This window comes from Scyliorhinus torazame, chromosome 4 (genome assembly GCF_047496885.1).
Source record: "Scyliorhinus torazame isolate Kashiwa2021f chromosome 4, sScyTor2.1, whole genome shotgun sequence".
Lineage (NCBI taxonomy): Eukaryota > Metazoa > Chordata > Chondrichthyes > Carcharhiniformes > Scyliorhinidae > Scyliorhinus > Scyliorhinus torazame.
In genome coordinates this window covers 48,198,650-48,223,879 of record NC_092710.1, presented here as the reverse complement: position 1 = coordinate 48,223,879, position 25,230 = coordinate 48,198,650, and the positions used below count along the sequence as shown (strand labels likewise).

Here is a 25,230-nt window from a genome sequence, read left to right as displayed (position 1 = left end):
GGAAGAGGAAAAATAAATTGCGATAAGTTGCTGATCAAGGTGTTAGGATTCATAACAAAAACATAAAAAACAGCATAAGTGTACTTTACCTGAATGCTCGTAGTATACGAAATAAGGTAAATGAGTTGATGGCGCAAATCATCGTGAATGACTATGATTTAGTGGCCATTACTGAAACATGGTTAAAAGATGGTCACGACTGGGAGTTAAATATCCAAGGGTATCTAACTATACGAAAGGATAGAATGGACGGTAAGGGCGGTGGTGTAGCTTTGTTGTTTAAGGATGGCATCCGGGCAATAGTAAGGGATGATATTGGTGCTATGGAGGACAAGGTTGAATCAATTTGGGTGGAAATCAGGAATAGTAAGGCAAAAAGGTCACTGATAAGTGTAGTCTATAGGCCACCAAATAGTAACAGAATGGTAGGGCAGGCAATAAGCAAAGAAATAACGGATGCATGTAGAAATGGTACAGCGGTTATCATGGGAGATTTTAATCTGCATATCGATTGGTTTAACCAGGTTGGTAAAGGCAGCCTTGAGGAGGAGTTTATAGAATGTGCCCGGGATAATTTCCTGGAACAGTATGTAATGGAACCTACAAGGGAACAAGCGGTCCTAGATCTGGTCCTGTGTAATGAGGCAGGATTGATTAATGATCTCATCGTTCGGGATCCTCTTGGAAGGAGCGACCACAATATGGTGGAATTTAAAATACAGTTGGAGGATGACAAGGTAAAATCAAACACTAGTGTTTTGTGCTTAAACAAAGGCGATTACAATGGGATGAGAGAAGAACTAGCTAAGGTAGACTGGGAGCAAAGACTTCATGGTGAAGCAGTTGAGGAACAGTGGAGAACCTTCCGTGCAATCTTTCACAGTGTTCAGAAAAGGTTCATACCAACAAGAAAGAAAGACGGTAGAAAGGGGAAAAATCGACCGTGGATATCTAAGGAGGTGAGGGAGAGTATCAAATTGAAGGAAAAAAAATACAAAGTGGCAAAAATTAGTGGGAGACTAGAGGACTGGGTAGTCTTTAGGGGACAACAGAAAGCTATAAAAAAGCCATAAAGAAGAGTAAGGTAGACTGTGAAAGTAAACTGGCTCAGAACATAAAAGCAGATAGTAAAAGCTTCTACAAATATACAAGACAAAAAAGAGTGGCTAAGGTAAATATTGGTCCTTTGGAAGATGAGAAGGGAGATTTAATAATAGGAGACGGGGAAATGGCTGAGGAGCTGAACAGGTTTTTTGGATCAGTCTTCACAGTGGAGGACACAAATAACATGCCAGTGACTGATGGAAATAAGGATATGATAGGTGAGGACCTTGAGAGGATTGTAATCACTAAGGAGGCAGTATTGGGCAAGCTAATGGGGCTAAAGGTAGACAAGTCTCCTGGCCCTGATGGGATGCATCCCAGAGTGTTAAAAGAGATGGCTAGGGAAATCGTAAACGCACTAGTGATAATTTATCAAAATTCACTAGACTCTGGGGTGGTCCCAGAGGATAGGAAAGTAGCAAACGTGACACCACTGTTTAAAAAAGGAGGTCGGCAGAAAGTGGGTAATTATAGGCCGGTAAGCTAAACTTCGGTTGCAGGGAAAATGCTGGAATCTATCATTAAGGAGGAAATAGCGGGGCACCTGGAGGGAAATTGTCCCATTGGGCAGACGCAGCATGGGTTCACAAAGGGTAGGCCGTGTCTGACTAATTTGGTAGAAATTTTTGAGGACGTTACCAGTGCAGTAGATAACGGGGAGCCAATGGATGTGGTATATCTGGATTTCCAGAAAGATTTTGACAAGGTGCCACACAAAAGGTTGCTGCATAAACGAAAGATGCATGGCATTGAGGGTAAAGTGGTAGCATGGGTAGAGGATTGGTTAACTAACAGAAAGCAGAGAGTGGGGATAAATTGGTGTTTCTCTGGTTGGCAACCTGTAACTAGTGGGTTCCCTCAAGGATCAGTGTTGGGCCCGCAGTTGTTCACAATTTACATAGACAATTTAGAGTTGGGGACCAAGTGCAATGTGTCAAAGTTTGCAGACACTAAGATGAGTGGTAAAGCAAAAAGGGCAGAGGATACCGGAAGTGTGCAGAAGGATTTGGATAGGTTAGGTGAATGGGCTAGGTCTGGCAGATGGAATTCAATGTTGCCAAGTGTGAGGCAATCCATTTTGGGAGGAATAACAGCAGAATGGATTATTATTTAAACGGTAAGATGTTAAAACATGCTGCTGTGCAGAGGGACCTGGGTGTGCTGGTGCACGAGTCGCAAAAAGTTGGTGTGCAGGTGCAACAGGTGATTAAGAAGGCTAATCGAGTTTTGTCTTTCATTGCTAGAGGGATGGAGTTCAAGACTAGTGAGGTTATGCTGCAATTGTAGAGGGTGCTGGTGAGGCCGCATCTGGAGTATTGTGTTCAGTTTTGTGCTCCTTACCTGAGAAAGGACATATTGGCACTGGAGGGAGTGCAGAGGAGATTCACTAGGTTGATCCCAGAGTTGAGGGGATTGGATTATGATGAGAGGTTGAGTAGACTGGGAATGTACTCATTGGAGTTCAGAAGGATGCGGGGGGATCTTATTGAGACATATAAAATTATGAAGGGAATAGAAAGGATAGATGCGGGCAGGTTGTTTCCACTGGTCGGGTAAAATGCGAGTGCAATTTGAAGAATTTGAGAAAGGAAACCAAAGGGAGGCTGCCGGTCTGCTTGCGAGGGAAATGAGCTGGAGAGGCTGAATGACCAGTGAAGGAAATTCAAAAGATACAATATGAGACTTTGAAGTGAGCTATGGGAGTGTTTTCATAATGGACCCTGATAGCTCAGTCGGTAGGGCATCAGACTTTGAATTTGAGGGTCCAGGGTTCAAATCCCTGTCTGGGCTTTGATTTTGGCTCAAGGCGTTTGCTTCCCAATGAACGGTAGGAAATAAAAATAAAGAATGCAGGATGCTTTATGGCAAGTGGAAGAACCGTGACAACATCGTGTTTGCCAAATTGCAACAGCCGTCCAGAATTTTCAAGAATTTTTGCTAGATTTTCAGTGAATGTAAAAACTCTCTCCTGGTCTTGTCCTGCATTATACCACTGTAGTTTTCTGGCCATGTTTAATCACTTCCCAATTCGTAAAATATTTCCTGTTTGTATACTTCTTTCCTGCAGAACTGCTTTTAAATGAATAACTTTCAGAATAACTGCAATTTTTACAGTTTCAAAAGCCCAGTGCCGATGAATATTTTAATTTCCACTCTCAAAGTCAGAAGGAGAAATCAACAATACTGATGTTTAATCAAAACAATTGAAATCTGTTCTACACTTGCAAAGCTTATTTGCAGATTGGTGCTGTGGTTTAGATGGTTAAAGTGCCTGTCTTGTAAACAGGAGATCCTGAGTTCAAATCTCAGCAGTACCTTTATACATTCAGGTCAAAGCATGTATCCTGTGAAGAATGCTCTTGTTTAATGGTGAACACAGAAAATGTTGACATCATTTCTGTGGTACTGACCTTCAAGCTTGCTTTATGTCAAACTTGATTCAAACTTCCATATCTCCCATTTTTCACGCAACTTCCATTTTCCTCATCTACTCCATTGCATGTAACCTCGATTCAGCTCTGAATAAGGATCACACGGATTTGAAACATTAACTTTGTATCTGGTTCCACAGACGTCCTCAAATTTGATGAGCTTTCATCCAAGCATTTTTAGTTTCTCATGCAGATTCACAACATGTGCTGTATTTTCCTTTGAATGCACGACAGGATTGACCTCAGGAAATCCAGAAGGAACATTTTGAATGTCTGTCAGCGATGTCTGTGAGCAAAGATTGAATGATTAAATGATTCACTCTGATGAAGGGTAACCCAGCCTCGAAACGTTAGCTCGGTTCGCTCTTCACAGATGCTGCCAGACCCACTGAGATTTTCCATCATTTCCTGTTTTAATTCAGATTTCACATCTGCAGTAATTTGCCTTTTTATTGGACGATATATGTTGCTGCATGTCAGCAAGAACGATTTGGGCGGGATAAAGGATGGGGCGTTTTCCATGAAGATGTGGCATTTGCAGATCTATTTACACCCTGAAAATTTGCGATTTGCATAATTTGCTACTTTACTAGATGAGCTTACTTGCGTTCACACTCTGCCACAACAAACAACAGATGACACGCTTTATTCCCTCTCTCAAAATCCAATCTGTATCTCTGCAGCTTCCCACTGATATCTCAGTGAACTAAACGTAATCTTCAATGTCTTGAAGTCCCAGTGCATGTCCCTGGGTAACAACAGTTGTCACATCACAGGTCATTGGTAAAATGCGAGTCCAAGTTGAAGAATTTGAGAAAGAAAGCCGAAGGGAGGCTGCCGGTCTGCTTGCGAGGGAAATGAGCTGGAGAGGCTGAATTACCAGTGAAGGAAATTCAAAAGATACAATATGAGACTTTGACGTGAGCTATGAGAGCATTGTTGAAATGGGCCCTGGTAGCTCAGTCGGTAGAGCATCAGACTTTTAATCTGAGGGTCCAGGGTTTAGGTCCCTGTCAGGGTTTTGATTTTGGCTCAAGGAGTCTGCTTCCCAATGAACGGTCGGAAATAAAAATAAAGAATGCAGGATGCTTTATGGAAAGTGGAAGAACCGTGACAACGTCGTGTTTGTCAAAATTGCAACAGCAGTCCAGAATTTTCAAGAATTTTTGCTCGATTTTCAGTGAATGTATAAACTCTCTCCTGGTCTTGTCCTGCATTATACCACTGTAGTTTTCTGGCCATGTTTAATCATTTCCCAATTCGCAAAATATTTCCTGTTTGTATACTTCTTTCCTGCAGAACTGCTTTTAAATTAATAACTTTCAGAATCACTGCAATTTTTACAGTTTCAAAAGCCCAGTGCCGATGAATATTTTAGTTTGTACTCTCAAAGTCAGCAGGAGAAATCAACAATACTGATGTTTAATCAAAAGAATTGAAATCTGTTCTAAACTTGCAAAGCTGTCTTGCAGATTGGTGCTGTGGCTTAGATCGTTAAAGTGCCTGTCTTGGAAACAGGAGATCCTGAGTTCAAATCTCAGCAGTACCTTTATAATTTCAGGTCCAAGCATGTTTCCTGTGAAGCATGTTTAATGGTGAACACAGATAATGTTGACAACATTTCTATGGTACTGACCTTCAAGATTGTTTTCGCTTGTTTTATGTCAAACTGGATTCAAATTTCCATAATCTCCCATTTTTCACGCAACTTCCATTTTCCTCATCTACTCCATTGCATGTAACCTCGCTTCAGCTCTGAATAAGGATCACACGGATTTGAAACATTAACTTTGTGTTTGGCTCCACAGACATCCTCAAATTTTATGAGCTTTAATCCAATCATTTTTAGTTTCTCATGCAGATTCACAACATGTGCAGTATTTTCCTTTGAATGCACGACAGGATTGCCCTCAGGAAATTCAGTAGGAACATTTTGAATGTCTGTCAGCGATGTCTGTGAGCAAAGATTGAATGATTAAATGATTTACTCTGATGAAGAATGACCCTGCCTCGAAACTTTAGCTCGGTTCTCTCTGCACAGATGCTGCCAGACCCACTGAGATTTTCCATCATTTCCTGTTTTTTTCCAGATTTCACATCTGCAGTATTTTGCCTTTTTATTGGACGATATATGTTGCTGCATGTCAGCAAGAACGATTTGGGCGGGATAAAGGATGGGGCGTTTTCCATGAAGATGTGGCGTTGACAGATCTATTTACACCCTGAAACTTTGCGATTTGCATAATTTGCTACTTTACTAGATGAGCTTACTTGCGTTCACTCTCTGCCACAACAAACAACAGATGACACGCTTTATTCCCTCTCTCAAAATACAATCTGTATCTCTGCAGCTTCCCACTGATATCTCAGCGAACTAACCGTAATCTTCAATGTCTTGAAGTCCCAGTGCATGTCCCTGGGTAACAACAGTTGTCACATCACAGGTCATTGGTAAAACGTGAGTCCAAGTTGAAGAATTTGTGAAAGAAAGCCGAAGGGAGGCTGCCGGTCTGCTTGCGAGGGAAATGAGCTGGAGAGGCTGAATGACCAGTGAAGGAAATTCAAAAGATACAATATGAGACTTTGAAGTGAGCTATGAGAACATTTTTATAATGGGCTCTGGTAGCTCAGTCGGTCGAGCATCAGATGTTTAATCTGAGGGTCCAGGGGTCAAGTCCCTGTTAGGGTTTTGATTTTGGCTCAAGGCATTTGCTTCCCAATGAACGGTAGGAAATAAAAAGAAAGAATTTAATGGAAAGTGGAAGAACCGTGACAACGTCGTATTTGCCAAATTGCAACAGCCGTCCAGAATTTTCAAGAATTTTTGCTAGATTTTCAGTGAATGTATAAACCCTCTCCTGATCTTGCCCTGCATTATACCACTGTAGTTTTCTGGCCATGTTTAATCACTTCCCAATTCGCAAAATACTTCCTGTTTGTATACTTCTTTCCTGCAGAACTGCTTTTAAATTAATAACTTTCAGAATAACTGCAATTTTTACAGTTTCAAAAGCCCAGTGCCGATGAATATTTTAATTTGCACTCTCAAAGTCAGCAGGAGAAATCAACAATACTGATGTTCAATCAAAACAATTGAAATCTGTTCTACGCTTGCAAAGCTGTCGTGCAGATTGGTGCTGTGGCTTAGATGGTTAAAGCGCCTGTCTTGTAAATAGGAGATCCTGAGTTCAAATCTCAGCAGTACCTGTATACATAGAGGTCAAAGCATGTATCCTGTGAAGAATGCTCCTCATTTAATGGTGAACACAGATAATGTTGACAACATTACTGTGGTACTGACATTCAAGATTGTTTTCGCTTGCTTTATGTCAAACTTGATTCAAACTTCCATATCTCCCATTTTTCACACAACTTCCATTTTCCTCATCTACTCCATTGCATGTAACCTCGCTTCAGCTCTGAATAAGGATCACACGGATTTGAAACATTAACTTTGTTTCTGGCTCCACAGACATCCTCAATTTTATGAGCTTTCATTCAAGCATTTTTAGTTTCTCATGCAGATTCACAACATGTGCAGTATTTTCCTTTGAATGGACGACAGGATTGACCTCAGGGAAACCAGTACCAACATTTTGAATGTTTGCAGCGATGTCTGTGAGCAAAGATTGAATGATTAAATGATTTACTCTGATGAAGAGTGACCCAACTTCGAAACGTTAGCTCGGTTCTCTCTTCACAGATGCTCCCAGACCCACTGAGATTTTCCATCATTTCCTGTTTTAATTCAGATTTCACATCCGCAGTAATTTGTTTTTTATTGGACGATATATGTTGCTGCATGTTAGCAAGAACGATTTGGGCGGGATAAATTGTTGGGCATTTTCCATGAAGATGTGGTGTTGACAGATCTATTTACACCCTGAAACTTTGCGATTTGCATAATTTGTTACTTTACTAGATGAGCTTACTTGCGTTCACACTCTGCCACAACAAACAACACATGACACGTTTTATTCCCTCTCTCAAAATACAATCTGTATCTCTGCAGCTTCCCACTGATATCTCAGCGAACTAACCGTAATCTTCAATGTCTTGAAGTCCCAGTGCATGTCCGTGGGTAACAACAGTTGTCACATCTCAGGTCATTGGTAAAATGCGAGTCCAAGTTGAAGAATTTGAGAAAGAAAGCCGAAGGGAGGCTGCCGGTCTGCTTGCGAGGGAAATGAGCTGGAGAGGCTGAATGACCAGCGAAGGAAATTCAAAAGATACAATATGAGACTTTGAAGTGAGCTATGAAAACATTTGTGCAATGGGCCCTGGTAGCTCAGTCGGTGGAGCATCAGACTTTTAATCTGAGGGTCCAGGGTTCAAGTCCCTGTCACCGCTTTGATTTTGGCTCAAGGCGTTTGCTTCCCAATGAACGGAAATAAAAATAAAGAATGCAGGATGCTTTATGGAAAGTGGAAGAACCGTGACAACGTCGTGTTTGCCAAATTGCAACAGCCGTCCAGAATTTTCAAGAATTTTTGCTAGATTTTCAGTGAATGTATAAACTCTCTCCTGGTCTTGTCCTGCATTATACCACTGTAGTTTTCTGGCCATGTTTAATCACTTCCCAATTCGCAAAATATTTCCTGTTTGTATACTTCTTTCCTGCAGAACTGCTTTTAAATTAATAACTTTCAGAAATAACTGCAATTTTTACAGTTTCAAAAGCCCAGTGCCGATGAATATTTTAGTCTGCACTCTCAAAGTCAGCAGGAGAAATCAACAATACTGATGTTTAATCAAAACAATTGAAATCTGTTCTACACATGCAAATGTGTCATGCAGGTTGGTGCTGTGGCTTAGATGGTTAAAGCGCCTGTCTTGTAAACAGGAGATCCTGAGTTCAAATTTCAACTGTACCTTTACCTGGTCAGGTGAAAGCATGTAGCCTGTGAAAAATCCTCCTCATCTAATGGTGATCACAGAAAATGTTGACGACATTTCTGTGGTACTGACCTACAAGATTGCTTTCCTTTGCTTTATGTCAAACTTCCATATCTCCCATTATTCACGCAACTTCCATTTTCCTCATCTACTCCATTGCATGTAACCTCGCTTCAGCTCTGAATAAGGATCGCACGGATTTGAAACATTAACTTTGTGTCTGGCTCCACAGACATCCTGAAATTTTCTGAGCTTTAATCCAATCATATTTAGTTTCTCATGCAGATTCACAACATGTGCAGTATTTTCCTTTGAATGCACGACAGGATTGACCTCAGGAAATCCAGTAGGAACATTTTGAATGTCTGTCAGCGATGTCTGTGAGCAAAGATTGAACGATTAAATGATTTACTCTGATGAAGAGTGACCCAGCCTCGAAACGCTAGCTCGGCTCTCTCTTCGCAGATGCTGCCAGACCCACTGAGATTTTCCATCATTTCCTGTTTGAATTCAGATTTCACATCCGCAGTAATTTGCTTTTTTATTGGACGATATATGTTGCTGCATGTTAGCAAGAACGATTCGGGCGGGATAAATTATTGGGCGTTTTCCATGAAGATGTGGCGTTGACAGATCTATTTACACCCTGAAACTTTGCGATTTGCATAATTTGCTACTTTACTAGATGAGCTTACTTGCGTTCACTCTCTGCCACAACAAACAACAGATGACACCCTTTATTCCCTCTCTCAAAATACAATCTGTATCTCTGCAGCTTCCCACTGATATCTCAGCGAACTAAACGTAATCTTCAATGTCTTGAAGTCCCAGTGCATGTCCCTGGGTAACAACAGTTGTCACATCACTGGTCATTGGTAAAATGCGAGTCCAAGTTGAAGAATTTGAGAAAGAATGCCGAAGGGAGGCTGCCGGTCTGCTTGCGAGGGAAATGAGCTGGAGAGGCTGAATGACCAGTGAAGGAAATTCAAAAGATACAATATGAGACTTTGAAGTGAGCTATGAGAACATTTTTATATTGGGCCCTGGTACCTCAGTCGGAAGAGCGTCAGACTTTTAATCTGTGGGTCCAGGGTTCAAGTCCCTCTCAGGGTTTTGATTTTGGCTCAAGGCGTTTGCTTCCCAATGAACGGTAGGAATTAAAAATAAAGAATGCAGGATGCTTTATGGAAAGTGGAAGAACCGTGACCACGTCGTGTTTGCCAAATTGCAACAGCCGTCCAGAATTTTCAAGAATTTTTGCTAGATTTTCAGTGAATGTATAAACTCTCTCCTGGTCTTGTCCTGCATTATACCACTGTAGTTTTCTGGCCATGTTTAATCACTTCCCAATTCGCAAAATATTTCCTGTTTGTATGCTCCTTTCCTGCAGAACTTCTTTTAAATTAATAACTTTCAGAAATAACTGCAATTTTTCAGTTTCAAAAGCCCAGTGCCGATGAATATTTTAGTTTGCACACTCAAAGTCAGCAGGAGATATCAACAATACAAAATTTAATCAAAACAATTGAAATCTGTTCTACACTTGCCATGTTGTCTTGCAGATTGGTGCTGTGGCTTAGATGGTTAAAGCGCATGTCTTGTAAACAGGAGATCCTGAGTTCAAATCTCAGCAGTACCTTTATACATTCAGGTCAAAGCATGTATCCTGTGAAGGATGCTCCTCATTCAATGGTGAACACAGAAAATGTTGACGACATTTCTGTGGTACTGACCTTCAAGATCGCTTTCCCTTGCTTTATGCCAAACTTGATTCAAACTTCCATATCTCCCATTTTTCACGCAACTTCCATTTTCCTCATCTACTCCATTGCATGTAACCTCGCTTCAACTCGGAATAAGGATCACACGGATTAGAAACATTAACTTTGTTTCTGGCTCCACAGACATCCTCAAATTTTATGAGCTTTCATTCAAGCATTTTTAGTTTCTCATGCAGATTCACAACATGTGCAGTATTTTCCTTTGAATGCACGACAGGATTGACCTCAGGAAATCCAGTAGGAACATTTTGAATGTTTGTCAGCAATGTCTGTGAGCAAAGATTGAATGATTAAATGATTTACTCTGATGAAGAGTGACCCAACTTCGAAACGTTAGCTCGGTTCTCTCTTCACAGATGCTGCCAGACCCACTGAGATTTTCCATCATTTCCTGTTTTTTTCCAGATTTCACATCCGCAGTAATTTGCCTTTTTATTGGACGACATATGTTGCTGCATGTTAGCAAGAACGATTCGGGCGGGATTAATTGTTGGGCATTTTCCATGAAGATGTGGTGTTGACAGATCTATTCACACCCTGAAACTTTGCGATTTGCATAATTTGTTACTTTACTCGATGAGCTTACTTGCGTTCACTCTCTGCCACAACAAACAACAGATGACACCCTTTATTCCCTCACTCAAAATACAATCTGTATCTCTGCAGCTTCCCACTCACATCTCAGCGAACTAAACATAATCTTCAATGTCTTGAAGTCCCAGTGCATGTCCCTGCGTAACAACAGTTGTCACATCACAGGTGATTGGTAAAATGCGAGCCCACGTTGAAGAATTTGAGAAAGAAAGCCGAAGGGAGGCTGCCGGTCTGCTTGCGAGGGAAATGAGCTGGAGAGGCTGAATGACCAGTGAAGGAAATTCAAAAGATACAATATGAGACTTTGAAGTGAGCTATGAGAATATTTTTATATTGGGCCTTGGTAGCTCAGTCGGTAAAACCTCAGACTTTTAATCTGAGGGTCCAGGGTTCAAGTCCCTGTCAGCGCTTTGATTTTGGCTCAAGGCGTTTGCTTCCCAATGAACGGTAGGAAATGAAAATAAAGAATGCAGGATGCTTTATGGAAAGTGGAAGAACCGTGACAACGTCGTGTTTGCCAAATTGCAACAGCCGTCCAGAATTTTCAAGAATTTTTGCTAGATTTTCAGTGAATGTATAAACTCTCTCCTGGTCTTGTCCTGCATTATACCACTGTAGTTTTCTGGCCATGTTTAATCACTTCCCAATTCGCAAAATATTTCCTGTTTGTATACTTCTTTCCTGAAGAACTGCATTTAAATTAATAACTTTCAGAATAACTGTAATTTTTACAGTTTCAAAAGCCCAGTGCCGATGAATATTTTAATTTGCACTCTCAAAGTCAGCAGGAGAAATCAACAATACTGATGTTTAATCAAAACAATTGAAATCTGTTCTACACTTGCAAAGATGTTTTGCACATTGGTGCTGTGGCTTAGATGGTTAAAGCGCCAGTCTTGTAAATAAGCGATCCTGAGTTCAAATCTCAGCAGTACTTTTCTACATTCAGGTCAAAGCATGTCGCCTGTGAAGAAAGCTCCTCATTTAATGGTAAACACAGAAAATGTTGACAACATTTCTGTGGTAGTGACCTTCAAGATTGCTTTCCCTTGATTTATGTCAAACTTGATTCAAACTTCCATATCTCCCATTATTCACGCAACTTCCGTTTTCCTCATCTACTCCATTGCATGTAACCTCGCTTCAGCTCTGAATAAGGATCACACAGATTTGAAACATTAACTTTGTGTTTGGCTCCACAGAAATCCTCAAATTTCATGAGCTTTAATCCAATCATTTTTAGTTTCTCATGCAGATTCACAACATGTGCAGTATTTTCCTTTGAATGCACGACAGGATTGACCTCAGGAAATCCAGTAGGAACATTTTGAATGTCTGTCAGCGATGCCTGTGAGCAAAGATTGAATGATTAAATGATTTACTCTGATGAAGAATGATCCTGCCTCGAAACGTTAGCTCGGTTCTCTCTTCACAGATGCTGCCAGACCCACTGAGATTTTACATCATTTCCTGTTTTTTTTCAGATTTCACATCTGCAGTAATTTGCCTTTTTATTGGACGATATATGTTGCTGCATGTCAGCAAGAACGATTTGGGCGGGATAAAGGATGGGGCGTTTTCCATGAAGATGTGGCGTTGACAGATCTATTTTCACCCTGAAACTTTGCGATTTGCATAATTTGCTACTTTACTAGATGAGCTTACTTGCGTTCACTTGCTGCCGCAACAAACAACAGATGACACGCTTTATTCCCTCTCTCAAAATACAATCTGTATCTCTGTAGCTTCCCACTGATATCTCAGCGAACTAAACGTAATCTTCAATGTCTTGAAGTCCCAGTGCATGTCCCTGGGTCACAACAGTTGTCACATCACAAGTCATTGGTAAAATGCGAGTCCAAGTTGAAGAATTTGAGAAAGAAAGCCGAAGGGAGGCTGCCGGTCTGCTTGCGAGGGAAATGAGCTGGAGAGGCTGAATGACCAGTGAAGGAAATTCAAAAGATACAATATGAGACTTTGAAGTGAGCTATGAGAGCAGTTTTGGATTGGGCCATGGTAGCTCAGTCGGTAAAGCATCAGATTTTTAATCTGAGGGTCCAGGGTTCAAGTCCCTGTCAGGGTTTTGATTTTGGCTCAAGGCGTTTGCTTCCCAATGAACGGAAATAAAAATAAAGAATGCAGGATGCTTTATGGAAAGTGGAAGAACCGTGACAACGTCGTGTTTGCCAAATTGCAACAGCCGTCCAGAATTTTCAAGAATTTTTGCTAGATTTTCAGTGAATGTATAAACTCTCTCCTGGTCTTGTCCTGCATTATACCACTGTAGTTTTCTGGCCATGTTTAATCACTTCCCAATTCGCAAAATATTTCCAGTTTGTATACTTCTTTCCTGCAGAACTGCTTTTAAATTAATAACTTTCAGAAATAACTGCAATTTTTACAGTTTCAAAAGCCCAGTGCCGATGAATATTTTAGTCTGCACTCTCAAAGTCAGCAGGAGAAATCAACAATACTGATGTTTAATTAGAACAATTGAAATCTGTTCTACACTTGCAAATGTGTCGTGCAGGTTGGTGCTGTGGCTTAGATGGGTAAAGCACCTGTCTTGTAAACAGGAGATCCTGAGTTCATGTCTCAGTAGTACCTTTATACATTCAAGTCAAAGCATGTAGCCTGTGAAAAATGCTCCTCATATAATGGTGAACACAGAAAATGTTGACAACATTTCTGTGGTACTGACCTTCAAGATTGCTTTCCTTTGCTTTATGTCAAACTTCCATATCTCCCATTTTTCACGCAACTTCCATTTTCCTCATCTACTCCGTTGTATGTAACCTCGCTTCAGCTCTGAATAAGGATCACACGGATTTGAAACATTAACTCTGTGTCTGGCTCCACAGACCTCCTCTCATTTTCTGAGCTTTAATCCAATCATATTTAGTTTCTCATGCAGATTCACAACATGTGCCGTATTTTCCTTTGAATGCACGACAGGATTGACCTCAGGAAATCCAGAAGGAACATTTTGAATGTTTGTCAGCGATGTCTGTGAGTAAAGATTGAATGATTAAATTATTTACTCTGATGAAGAATGACCCAGCCTCGAAACGTTCGCTCGGTTCTCACTTCACAGATGCTGCCAGTCCCACTGAGATTTTCCATCATTTCCTGTTTTTTTTCAGATTTCACATCTGCAGTAATTTGCTTTTTTATTGGACGATATATGTTGCTGCATGTCAGCAAGAACGATTTGGGCGGGATAAAGGATGGGGCGTTTTCCATGAAGATGTGGCGTTGACAGATCTATTTACACCCTGACACTTTGCGATTTGCATAATTTGTTACTTTACTCGATGAGCTTACTTGCGTTCACTCTCTGCCACAACAAACAACAGATGACATCCTTTATTCCCTCTCTTAAAATACAATCTGTATTTCTGCAGCTTCCCACTGATATCTCAGCGAACTAAACGTAATCTTCAATGTCTTGAAGTCCCAGTGCATGTCCCTGGGTAACAACAGTTGTCACATCACAGGTCATTGGTAAAATGCGAGTCCAAGTGAAGAATTTGAGAAAGAAAGCCGAAGGGAGGCTGCCGGTCTGCTTGCGAGGGAAATGAGCTGGAGAGGCTGAATGACCAGTGATGGAAATTCAAAAGATACAATATGAGATTTTGAAGTGAGCTATGAGAACATTTTTATATTGGGCCCTGGTACCTCAGTCGGAAGAGCGTCAGACTTTTAATCTGAGGGTCCAGGGTTCAAGTCCCTGTCAGGGTTTTGATTTTGGCTCAAGGCGTTTGCTTCCCAATGAACGGTAGGAATTAAAAATAAAGAATGCAGGATGCTTTATGGAAAGTGGAAGAACCGTGACAACGTCGTGTTTGCCAAATTGCAACAGCCGTCCAGAATTTTCAAGAATTTTTGCTAGATTTTCAGTGAATGTATAAACTCTCTCCTGGTCTTGTCCTGCATTATACCACTGTAGTTTTCTGGCCATGTTTAATCACTTCCCAATTCGCAAAATATTTCCTGTTTGTATACTTCTTTCCTGCAGAACTTCTTTTAAATTAATAACTTTCAGAAATAACTGCAATTTTTACAGTTTCAAAAGCCCAGTGCCGATGAATATTTTAGTTTGCACTCTCAAAGTCAGCAGGAGAAATCAACAATACAAAACTTAATCAAAACAATTGAAATCTGTTCTACACTTGCAAAGTTGTCTTGCAGATTGGTGCTGTGGCTTAGATGGTTAAAGTGCCTGTCTTGTAAACAGGAGATCCTGCGTTCAAATCTCAGCAGCACCTTTCTACATTCAGGTCAAAGCATGTAGTCTGTGAAAAATGCTTCTCATTTAATGGTGGACACAGAAAATGTTGACAACATTTCTGAGGTACTGACCTTCAACATTGCTTTACCGTGATTTATGTCAAACTTGATTCAAACTTCCATATCTCCCACTTTTCACGCAACTTCCATTTTCCTCATCTACTCCATTGCATGTAACCTCGCTTCAGCTCTGAATAAGGATCACACGGATTTGAAACATTAACTTTGTGTCTGGCTCCACAGCATCCTCTAATTTTCTGAGCTTTAATCCAATCATATTTAGCTTCTCATGCAGGTTCACAACATGTGCAGTATTTTCCTTTGAATGCACGACAGGATTGACCTCAGGAAATCCAGTAGGACCATTTTGAATGTCTGTCAGCGATGTCTGTGAGCAAAGATTGAATGATTAAATGATTTACTCTGATGAAGAGTGACGCAGCCTCGAAACGTTAGCTCGGTTCTCTCTTCACAGATGCTGCCAGACCCACTGAGATTTTCCATCATTTCCTGTTTTTTTTCAGATTTCACATCTGCAGTAATTTGCCTTTTTATTGGACGATATATGTTGCTGCATGTCAGCAAGAACGATTTGGGCGGGATAAAGGATGGGGCGTTTTCCATGAAGATGTGGCGTTGACAGATCTATTTACACCCTGAAATTTGCGATTTGCATAATTTGTTACTTTACTAGATGAGCTTACTTGCGTTCACACTCTGCCACAACAAACACAAGATGACACCCTTTATTCCCTCTTTTAAAATACAATCTGTATCTCTGTAGCTTCCCACTCATATCTCAGCGAACAACCTTAATCGTCAATGTCTTGAAGTCCCAGTGCATTGTCCCTGTGCAACAACAGTTGCCACATCGCAGGTCATTGGTAAAGTGCGAGTCCAAGTTGAAGAATTTGGGAAAGGAAATCAAAGGGAGGCTGCCGGTCTGCTTGTGACGAATGTGATATAAAATAGTTAATTTAGAGATATTAGTTAATGTAATGTAGAAATAAGCCACTTTGATTCTGGCAAGTAGAGACAAAGGATTTTAGACCGCATGGAAAAAAGCAGGAAGAGGTGTGTCTATGAGAGTGATGCTGCATTGATAGGGGCCGGAGAAAGGGATTGGAAGTGAGCCAATCAGAATAGATCAAACAAGTCAGGAGCGACATAGGATGACCTATGGGTGTCGAGTATGTGAAACTTGATGCCATTTGAATGTATCAGTACTGATCTCTTTGTCTGGGACATTCACTTAGCTCCCGGGGCTGCAGAGAGCAACATGTTATCTGTATCACTGTGGACTAGGTAGCTTGCAAGCTGAATAAAATAACTAATGTTATACCTGCAAATCCATCTCGACTTTTATTGAGGCCAGACTGACGGATAAAAAAATTTGGGATTCAACATTTGGCGCCGAAAACCGGGATTTCTCAGGGCGATCCTGGTCCAACTGCGAAATCAGAATTAGACTGATTATGAACAGGAGGATGGGGAACGAGGGCCCTCAATGTAGAACTGGAAAATGAACGCGCATTGATTGTTCCGCTCTTCTTATCGTCTGATTAGTCTGGTCACTCGCGGTTGGCACAGAAAGACCGCCTCGACGAAATCACAGGTCAGTCTGGGGATTAGCATTTTAATTGATGGGATTTCATTTGTGAGTTAATTCGGCTGGGGTAGGCTATATTGTTGATGGGACATTTAAAACTATAAATGGTTCAACTTAATTTGTGAGTTAATTCGGCTGGGGAAGGCTATATTGTTGATGGGACATTTAAAACTATAAATGGTTCAACTTCATTTGTGAGTTAATTCGGTTGGGTTAGGTTATGGGAGGTCGATGCGACATTTGAAATTGAAAATGGTTCACCTCCATGTGTGTGTGTGTTAAAAATATAGTTGATTAAGCTAAAATTGTCTCCTTGGACTGTAGTGGCGAAAAACGCAGTTCCGAGGACTAGTTGAGATTATGGGGAATTCCTTGGATAGCACAAATGATCCAGGCATGCCACTGCAAATATTATGTGATAAGTATCCGGACAAAGCGAAGGATTTTAGAAAATTGTCAGCACAGTTAAGAACTAAAATGGGAGATGAGTGGCCACTAGGGGGCACCAAAGACCTAGAAATGGTTAAGAAAATCCAGGGACAAATTTGGAGAAAAAATCAAAGTATGAAAGCTAAAGAATTAATTGGATTATGGAGGCAATATTGTCAAGAGGAAAGAGATAAGATTATGTTGTCTAGCTGGCAGGACAATGCCCTTAAAATGGGGATTCCAATTAGTGAACAGGGCAACCTAAAAACATTACAGATCTTGAAAAAGGAATGTGCATTTAAAAAAAGAGCAAGTAGAGACAGGAAAGACGCGGGTCAAACAAGAGATGAGCTACGTAGTTCAATGGCTGGCCTTGAATTGACAGAAAAAGAAAAATTCAATAATTTGGAAAAGTCAGTAAAAGTTCTGTCTACACCCGTAGCATGGTCTGCGCTCATTCCAGAACCACCAGAGTACAATAATATATACCCAGTCATTGCTGCCCAGATTCCAAATATGCCAGAAACTCAAGCCCTTTTGGATGATAGTGTGGGTGATAGTGTGGGTCCTGATTTACCAACTTCACGACCAGAAGAGCAAAAGGAACTCTGTCCCACAAGCCCAGTTAGCTCTAGGACAAGATCTCGGACAGCGAGAGAGGGGCTTGACCCTCACCAGAAACAATTAAGCGTATCACCTAAGTCTCCCCAAACTAAGGAGAAACCACAAGATTCGGGAACAAAGGAAGCTGAAACAACTTATTTTGAAGAGAAAGAACTCCCCCTAGTGACAGGGAGAGACGTTGAAGTCTTGGAACAGCCAGGGGAAATAGCTAGAGTGCCCCCTGGTGACATTCGGAGACAGTTACTGATTAGGAAGATGCGAAACCCCGACGCAGTGACTGCGGGAGCAAACCCCACGATAGACGTTTACTTCCCATGGACACCCAGTGAGGTGATGGCTATTATGGCTACAATCCCAGATAGAAAAAAATCTCCTGCTGCCTTCGTGGATTCCTTGAGAACTACCATCTCAATTTATCAAGCTGATTTAAGGGACCTCTGGCCCTAGTCCAGCAGATTTTAACCCCAGCAGAGTACCGCAATTATCTTAACCACCTGAATTATGCTAGTCATGCCGCACTTCAGCAGGCCTATGCGTTAGACGACGATGGAAGGACACAGATCTTGAATGCGTTGAATACACATTTCAAAGGCCCATAAATCTTTCTGTTATCTTAGACCTAAAACCTAAGAAGACTGAAGAGCCAGAGGAATTTCTGGAGCGTTTTAATGAAATCTACCGGGGGCAGTCAGGCGATTTGCTGTATCAAAATGGTCAGAATTCCCCTCAATATTGTGCTATGTTAATGCATTGCCTACCACCTTCTGTGGTTACTGCTGTGAAATGTAATAACATGAATTGGACAGAGAACGACCCTTCCCAGATGGCAAGGGTAGTCAGATTTTATTGGAAGGAGGGTGTAGGCCAAAAAGGTGGCTCAGTTACAAAGGTTAAGACTGAGTATGTAATGAAAAAGGATGATTGGCGATCCCAACAAGCGGCAGAAATGGCAGTTTACCAGCAGGAGCCCCAATATAGTGACTTTGGGTGGGTGGATCAGCGAAGAGGAGGATACCAAACCCACCCAAAGGGACCCTCAGGGGCCATTGGTCTACTGGAAGAAGAGGACGGGGCAGAAATAGAGGGAGCAATGCATGTTTTAATTGCGGCCATGTAGATCACTGGCAACAGGAATGCCCCTTTAAAAGACAGGCAGTAGACGGAGATTATCCGACCCAAAGGAGAGGGTACCCACCAAGGGGAGGACAGACGAGATACACTGACTTCTCCCAGGAAAACCCTTTCCCAACACAGGATTGACTAGCTAATTGAGCCATAAGGACTCTCCAATCGGACAGGGAACCTATTATCTCTCTGCAGATAGGAGATCAACATCACTCATTTGTAATCGACACCGGGGCAGCCATGTCTTCTGTGCAATCAGCACTTAAATTACCATTATCCGACCACACGCAGCAATTGTCAGGGTTCCAAGGACAGGTGTGTGAGTATCCTATTTCTGAACCTGTGACAGTCACTTACGAGAATAAGTCTGCAGAGCATCAGTTTGTAGTGACTACTGGATTGGACTGTAACTTGTTGGCCCGAGATTTACTGTGTATCTTGCAGCTACAGCTAGAATGCGGAGATGAGGGGGTAACGGTTACATCATGGAGGATGAGACAACAGTGCTATATTTCTATCACCCCCCAGTGGTGGACGTTAGACGTTGAACAGTCACTGTATCACGTTACCCTGGCCTATGACAGAACTGGACGAAACAGGGAGTTGGAGGACAAATACCGGCCATTACTTGAGACCGAATGGCCAGTCAAGGTTACACCCACAGTCACGGGAAAAGAAGGTACAGCCGATTTTGTTACAATATCACCACATTTATGGCCACAGTCAGATTCGGTAAGCCCTCATATTACACGTCAGGTCCATGACCAGTACCATGCCAGGGATATGGGGCGAATGGTCAGGAGGGCGGTGGATCATTCGGATCCAACAGACTACGCACTTCAAGTCATGCCGGACGGCACTACCATAAAATATTTTGAGGTCCCTGAAACGATTAACACTCGACTGCAGCATCACAGGGGACATGATGTGTTGGAATATGTCAATCCACAGGTCTGGGCGGAATACCCATCACAAGTGGGAAAGACAAATGTTACACCTATTAAGGTGATGATTAAGGATCATGTAAAGCTACCTTCCATTCGACTATACCCCCTGAAATCTCAAGCTGCTCCATCAATAGATAAATTAATCCGAGAGCTGTTGAAACAGGGTATTTTGGTCCCTTGCCAATCAGAATGTAACACCCCCATACTTGCTGTGCCTAAACCAGCCAAACCAGACCAGTACCGATTAGTACAGGATTTACGTTCAATTAATGCCATCGCACAGCCGTTACATGCTCTCGTCCCTAACCCTGCCCACATACTGGCTCAAATTCCAGCTCAAGCCCGGGTCTTCGCCGTAATTGACCTTCAGCACGCCTTCTTTGCCCTCCCACTTGCGACTGAAAGTCAATATTTGTTTGCCTTCACTTACAATGGACAGCAGTATACCTGGACCCGACTGCCACAGGGGTTCGTCAATTCACCTACACTCTTCTCCAGATGTCTGCAGACCCAACTCCAGGCCTTGACATTGGAGCATGGTTCCACTCTGGTGCAGTATGTAGATGACATATTGGTGGCAAGTCCTGACGAGCCCAGTAATAGGGATGATGTGATCCAATTATTGAAACACCTATCCTCGTTGGGTTATGTTGTTTCACAAGCAAAGGTGTTGGTGGCTCAGAGAAAAGTTAAGTTCTTAGGAGTTTTACTTACAGCCACAGAAAGAAGTCTCGAACCCAGTAGGATTGAACCAATATGCCAATTCCCCGCCCCTACAATAGCCAAGGAGGTTCGTCATTGGCTGGGTATGATGAATTATTGTCGGCAGTGGATACCAAACATCGCTGTCTATACAAAGCTGCTGACGCCTTACACTAGTGAAGGGGGGAATTTTACTCTCACCACCGAGGCACTCGAGGCCTTCCATTGCCTGAAGCAGGCCTTGCTACAAGCACCGGCCCTCGGTAGGCCCCTATACGACCGACCATTCCAGATATACTGTACTGTTCTGGAAGGATGTTCAACAGCGGTACTCACCCAGCAACATGGGGACAAGCACCGGCCCGTAGCATATTACTCTTCCAAACTCGACCCAGTGGCGTTGGGCCACCCTGTTTGCACCCAGATCTTGGCAGCGATATACAATAGTTTGCAGGCTGCTGCCAACATCACTCTCCAACAGGATATTACGGTGTATAGCTCCCACTCGGTAATCGCACTATTGGGGCAACTGCAGACTCAGCATCTTACCGCAGCTCGTCAGAATAGGTATGAGATATACCTTTTGAACAATCCACGTCTGACATTTAAATACTGCACCACTATCAATCCAGCCTGTTTTCTTAGTGGTCCCCCTGTCAATGAGGACGCGCCTGGTCACGACTGTTTAGCCTTGATTCAGGAAACTACAACAATAAGGGACGATCTGAGTGATATTCCGTTAGAACAACCTGACATGATTATGTATGTTGATGGCAGTGCATTAGTAAGCCCCACTGGCCGGAGACTGTCGGGTTATGCAATCATAGATCAGGATGGTCTGATTCTAGAAGCGGCAGCTTTCCAGACCCCTTACTCAGCACAACAAGCCGAACCTTTTGCCCTCACCCGTGCATGTATACTTGGGGGAGATCGCCGGGTAAATATCTACACTGACTCCCGATATGCTTTCGGGGTAGTTCATGACTTCGGACAACTCTGGAAGAATAGGGGATTCCTTACCTCGGCAGACACAGAAATATCCAACCGGGGTTTAGTTAATGACCTACTGCAGGCCCTCCTTATGCCCGCGCAGATTTCCGTTATTAAATGCGCTGCCCACACGAATGGTACAACCCCAGTTGACGTTGGTAATGAACGAGCAGATTGTGCAGCGCGAACAGCCGCGCAAATTCAGCAAGTGATGGTGTAGAAGACAGATATGAAAGTGTATAACTGAAAAGTTTCTCCCGGCCATTTTAGGTTAGGTTTGGTTTTAGTGTTTAGTTTAGTCAGTTTTGTCCTTTATAGTCTCCATTTTAGAGATGTCTTTTGGGCGTTCTGTCAGTCTAACAGTCTGTGTCAGTGATGTTAGTCCACTGTTGACTTTGAGTTTGAGTTTCGCTGAAGATTAGCTCTCTCTCTCTCTTCATGTTTCATTGCCAGACTTTGACCTTTAAAAAGTTACTTTCGAGCTGTCTGCCTAAGCAAAGAAAGATAATGTCTGTAATTCTCTGAAAGCTTCGAATTGTCTACAAATTGCCTTTTAAATGACTTTCAAATTGTAATCAAGCGACTACAAATAAAACAATTCTTTTTGGCACCTGAGGAGTTTATACTGCAAATTTCTGCTGAGTTCCAGTATTCGCAAAGTGCTACTGATAACCGAATAGCAGAGATGATATAAATTCCTTCAACTATACACAGTCGAATAATACAAGGAATCGAACAACTTAACACAGTCTACAAATATTATAAATCTTACAACTTGTCGTATTGCGCCAGGACTTGATTCATCAACTAAGCTTCCCCCAAACTTGGCGTAGTTCGACAGGTTAAGAATCTCTATAAATTATAGTTTCCTTTAATTGGCGAGCCAGCCAGGAGTCGAACCTAGAATCTTCTGATTACAAGTCATTCATTTTGGCGTAGTCAGGCAGTGGGGGGGAGTACTGAGGACGACCTTCGGAGGCCCATGTGACGACGGAAAGCTTCGAAGATAATCGGAGGAGGTCGGGAACCTTCGGGAAGCTTCGGAGATAATCGGAGGAGGCCCAGAAGACAGCCGGAACCCACGGCTAGACTAGGGTAAGAAATATCTTTTTCACCCATTAAAAGTCTTAAAGCCGCATCAATCAGTACTTCGACCCTTGAAAAGAACATTTTTTATAAACTGTGTTAAATAAATCAAGTGCCAGTCGGTCAGACTATCAGACGTGACTGGAAGATGAGTCACTGCAGTAACTAAAATAAAACGGCAGTCAGCGATCAAGAAAAGTTATGGCTGATCCTAATCAAAGTGTAGATTCAGAGCCTTTAGAAGGCAGAAAATTACTCCCCACTACATCCAAGGGGGGTGCTGGAATACCAGATGTTTCTGTTGAAGATATGTTGGGGGATTGTAGATCTTTCACTCGTAGACATTTTAACCTATGTGAAACCTCAAAGAAAATTGAATCAAAGTATGATATCCCCAGAGGACAGTGGTCCTTCAATAATATCAAGAGAGCATGGGGAAAATGCACACGATTACACGGTGCAGAACGTGTAAAATGGTCCTTGGTAATTACGGGACAGATACACAGTCAGCAAGAGATCATTGTTAAAAATAAAAGTGATCATCAGCTTCAGTCCACTAAAGACCAACTAAGTGCAGTTCTTGAAGATTTGCAAGATCCAAAATCCAAACTTGAGCATTATGATGAAATTAGAACAGATTTGCAAAATAAAACCTCTGAACTCCAGCAGTTATCTGTTCAAATCGCAGAATTTCAAAATCAAGTTTTTAAAGTGGAGTCAAAATACCAACAGTTACAATTAAATACTGAACGAAGTGATGATGAGTATAGGTCTACTAAAAGGCAACTAATTACAGTTGTTGAAGAATTGCAAGATGCAAAATCCAAACTTGAAACAGATTTGCAAGTTGCAAAATCCAAACTTGAGCATTCTGATGAAATTAAAACAGATTTGCAAGTTGCAAAATCCAAACTTGAGCATTATGATGAAATTAAAACAGATTTGCAAGATGCAAAATCCAAACTTGAAACAGAATTGCAAGTTGCAAAATCCAAATTTGAGCATTATGATGAAATTAAAACAGAATTGCAAGATGCAAAATCCAAACTTGAAACAGAATTGCAAGATGCAAAATCCAAACTTGAGCATTATGATGAAATTAAAACAGAATTGCAAGATGCAAAATCTAAACTTGAAACAGATTTGCAAGATGCAAAATCCAAACTTGAGCATTCTGATGAAATTAAAACAGGTTTGCAAGTTGCAAAATCCAAACTTGAGCATTATGATGAAATTAAAACAGAATTGCAAGATGCAAAGTCCAAACTTGAGCATTATGATGAAATTAAAATAGATTGCAAGATGCAAAATCCAAACTTGAAACATAATTGCAAGTTGCAAAATCCAAACTTGAGCTTATGATGAAATTAAAACAGAATTGCAAGATGCAAAATCCAAACTTGAAACAGATTTGCAAGATGCAAAATCCAAACTTGAGCATTATGATGAAATTAGAACAGATTTGCAAAACAAAACCTCTGAACTCCAGCAATTTCAAATCCAAGTTTTTAAAGTGGAGTCAAAATACCAACAGTTGCAATTAACTACTGAGCGAAGCGATGATGAGTATAGGTCCACTAAAAAGCAACTATTGCAGCTGTTGAAGAATTGCAAGATGCAAAATCCAAACTTGAGCATTATGATGAAATTAAAACAGATTTGCGAAACAAAACCTCTGAACTCCAGCAGTTATCTTTTCAAATAACAGAATTCCAAAATCAAGTCTTTGAAGTGGAGTCAAAATACCGACAATTGCAATTAAAAACTGAGCGAATTGAACTTGAAAATTGCAAGTTAGTGAAAGAAAGGTGTGTTTTAGAAAGGAATATAACCAGTGTGACTGAACATTGCAATTCTTTGACAAACATGCTTTCTGTACAAAAGATTGAACAAACTCAGAAAGCAGTCCAAGCCACCCACCTAGTGGCACAATCGGCAATTGCACAGCCGAGATCAATTGTTAAACATAAATCATTTTCTCTGTCGGATGAATCAGACGAAGATAGTGTTCCTACAATACAAAATACTAAAGCAATTCGACTAGCCCCTTTAAAACGCAAACGGGTTAGGGTTGGAAGCAAAAAAATAGAAGAAGATGGTGAAACTATCACTAGAAACATATTTGACCACCAATGGGTTCATGAACAAATTGATCCTTCTAAAATTGACGAATGGTCCAAGGGTCTTCCACACCCTAAAAAGGGTGGTATGACCACATGGGATGGAATTCACAGATTACAAGCCATTTACAGTCTCCACCCACTTGATGGAGTACAAATTCTGACTATCATGCTAGGTACTCGTATAAGTTTAACCCTTAAAAATGAAGTAGAAGTTCCCTTTGGAGACGATTTGCAAAATTTAGAAGCTGGTTGGCAAGCAGTCAAGAATTGGCTATTAAAATTCCAATATTAATTACAATACATACCCACCTCGTGGTCAATTACGTAACTCACACAAACAAGACGCACCTAGGGTTACGTTCCAACAAGACACACCCAGACTTGCGTACAGGGATTCTAGACCCTCCCAGCCGTACCGACGTAGGGAGGAACCGTACCCACGTAGGGATGAGCTGTACCCACGTAGGGAGGAACCGTACCCACGTAGGGACGAGCTGT

General features: G+C 41.6%; 9 non-coding genes across 9 annotated transcripts; all 9 read left to right on the top strand.

Annotated features, from left to right (window-relative positions):
* The first annotated feature begins 2,822 nt into the window (after positions 1-2,822).
* trnaq-uug (transfer RNA glutamine (anticodon UUG)) lies at positions 2,823-2,895 on the top strand. The gene has a single exon. It is a non-coding gene; the product is annotated as a tRNA-Gln (tRNA).
* Positions 2,896-3,348: 453 nt separating this feature from the next.
* Positions 3,349-3,422, top strand: trnat-ugu (transfer RNA threonine (anticodon UGU)). Its single transcript has one exon. It is a non-coding gene; the product is annotated as a tRNA-Thr (tRNA).
* Positions 3,423-4,484: 1,062 nt separating this feature from the next.
* Positions 4,485-4,557, top strand: trnak-uuu (transfer RNA lysine (anticodon UUU)). The gene has a single exon. It is a non-coding gene; the product is annotated as a tRNA-Lys (tRNA).
* Positions 4,558-5,011: 454 nt separating this feature from the next.
* Positions 5,012-5,085, top strand: trnap-ugg (transfer RNA proline (anticodon UGG)). The gene has a single exon. It is a non-coding gene; the product is annotated as a tRNA-Pro (tRNA).
* Positions 5,086-6,669: 1,584 nt separating this feature from the next.
* Positions 6,670-6,743, top strand: trnat-ugu (transfer RNA threonine (anticodon UGU)). The gene has a single exon. It is a non-coding gene; the product is annotated as a tRNA-Thr (tRNA).
* A 3,254-nt stretch (positions 6,744-9,997) lies between these two features.
* trnat-ugu (transfer RNA threonine (anticodon UGU)) lies at positions 9,998-10,071 on the top strand. Its single transcript has one exon. It is a non-coding gene; the product is annotated as a tRNA-Thr (tRNA).
* A 3,269-nt stretch (positions 10,072-13,340) lies between these two features.
* On the top strand, positions 13,341-13,414 carry trnat-ugu (transfer RNA threonine (anticodon UGU)). Its single transcript has one exon. It is a non-coding gene; the product is annotated as a tRNA-Thr (tRNA).
* Positions 13,415-14,475: 1,061 nt separating this feature from the next.
* On the top strand, positions 14,476-14,548 carry trnak-uuu (transfer RNA lysine (anticodon UUU)). Its single transcript has one exon. It is a non-coding gene; the product is annotated as a tRNA-Lys (tRNA).
* Positions 14,549-15,001: 453 nt separating this feature from the next.
* Positions 15,002-15,075, top strand: trnat-ugu (transfer RNA threonine (anticodon UGU)). Its single transcript has one exon. It is a non-coding gene; the product is annotated as a tRNA-Thr (tRNA).
* The last annotated feature ends 10,155 nt before the right edge of the window (positions 15,076-25,230 follow it).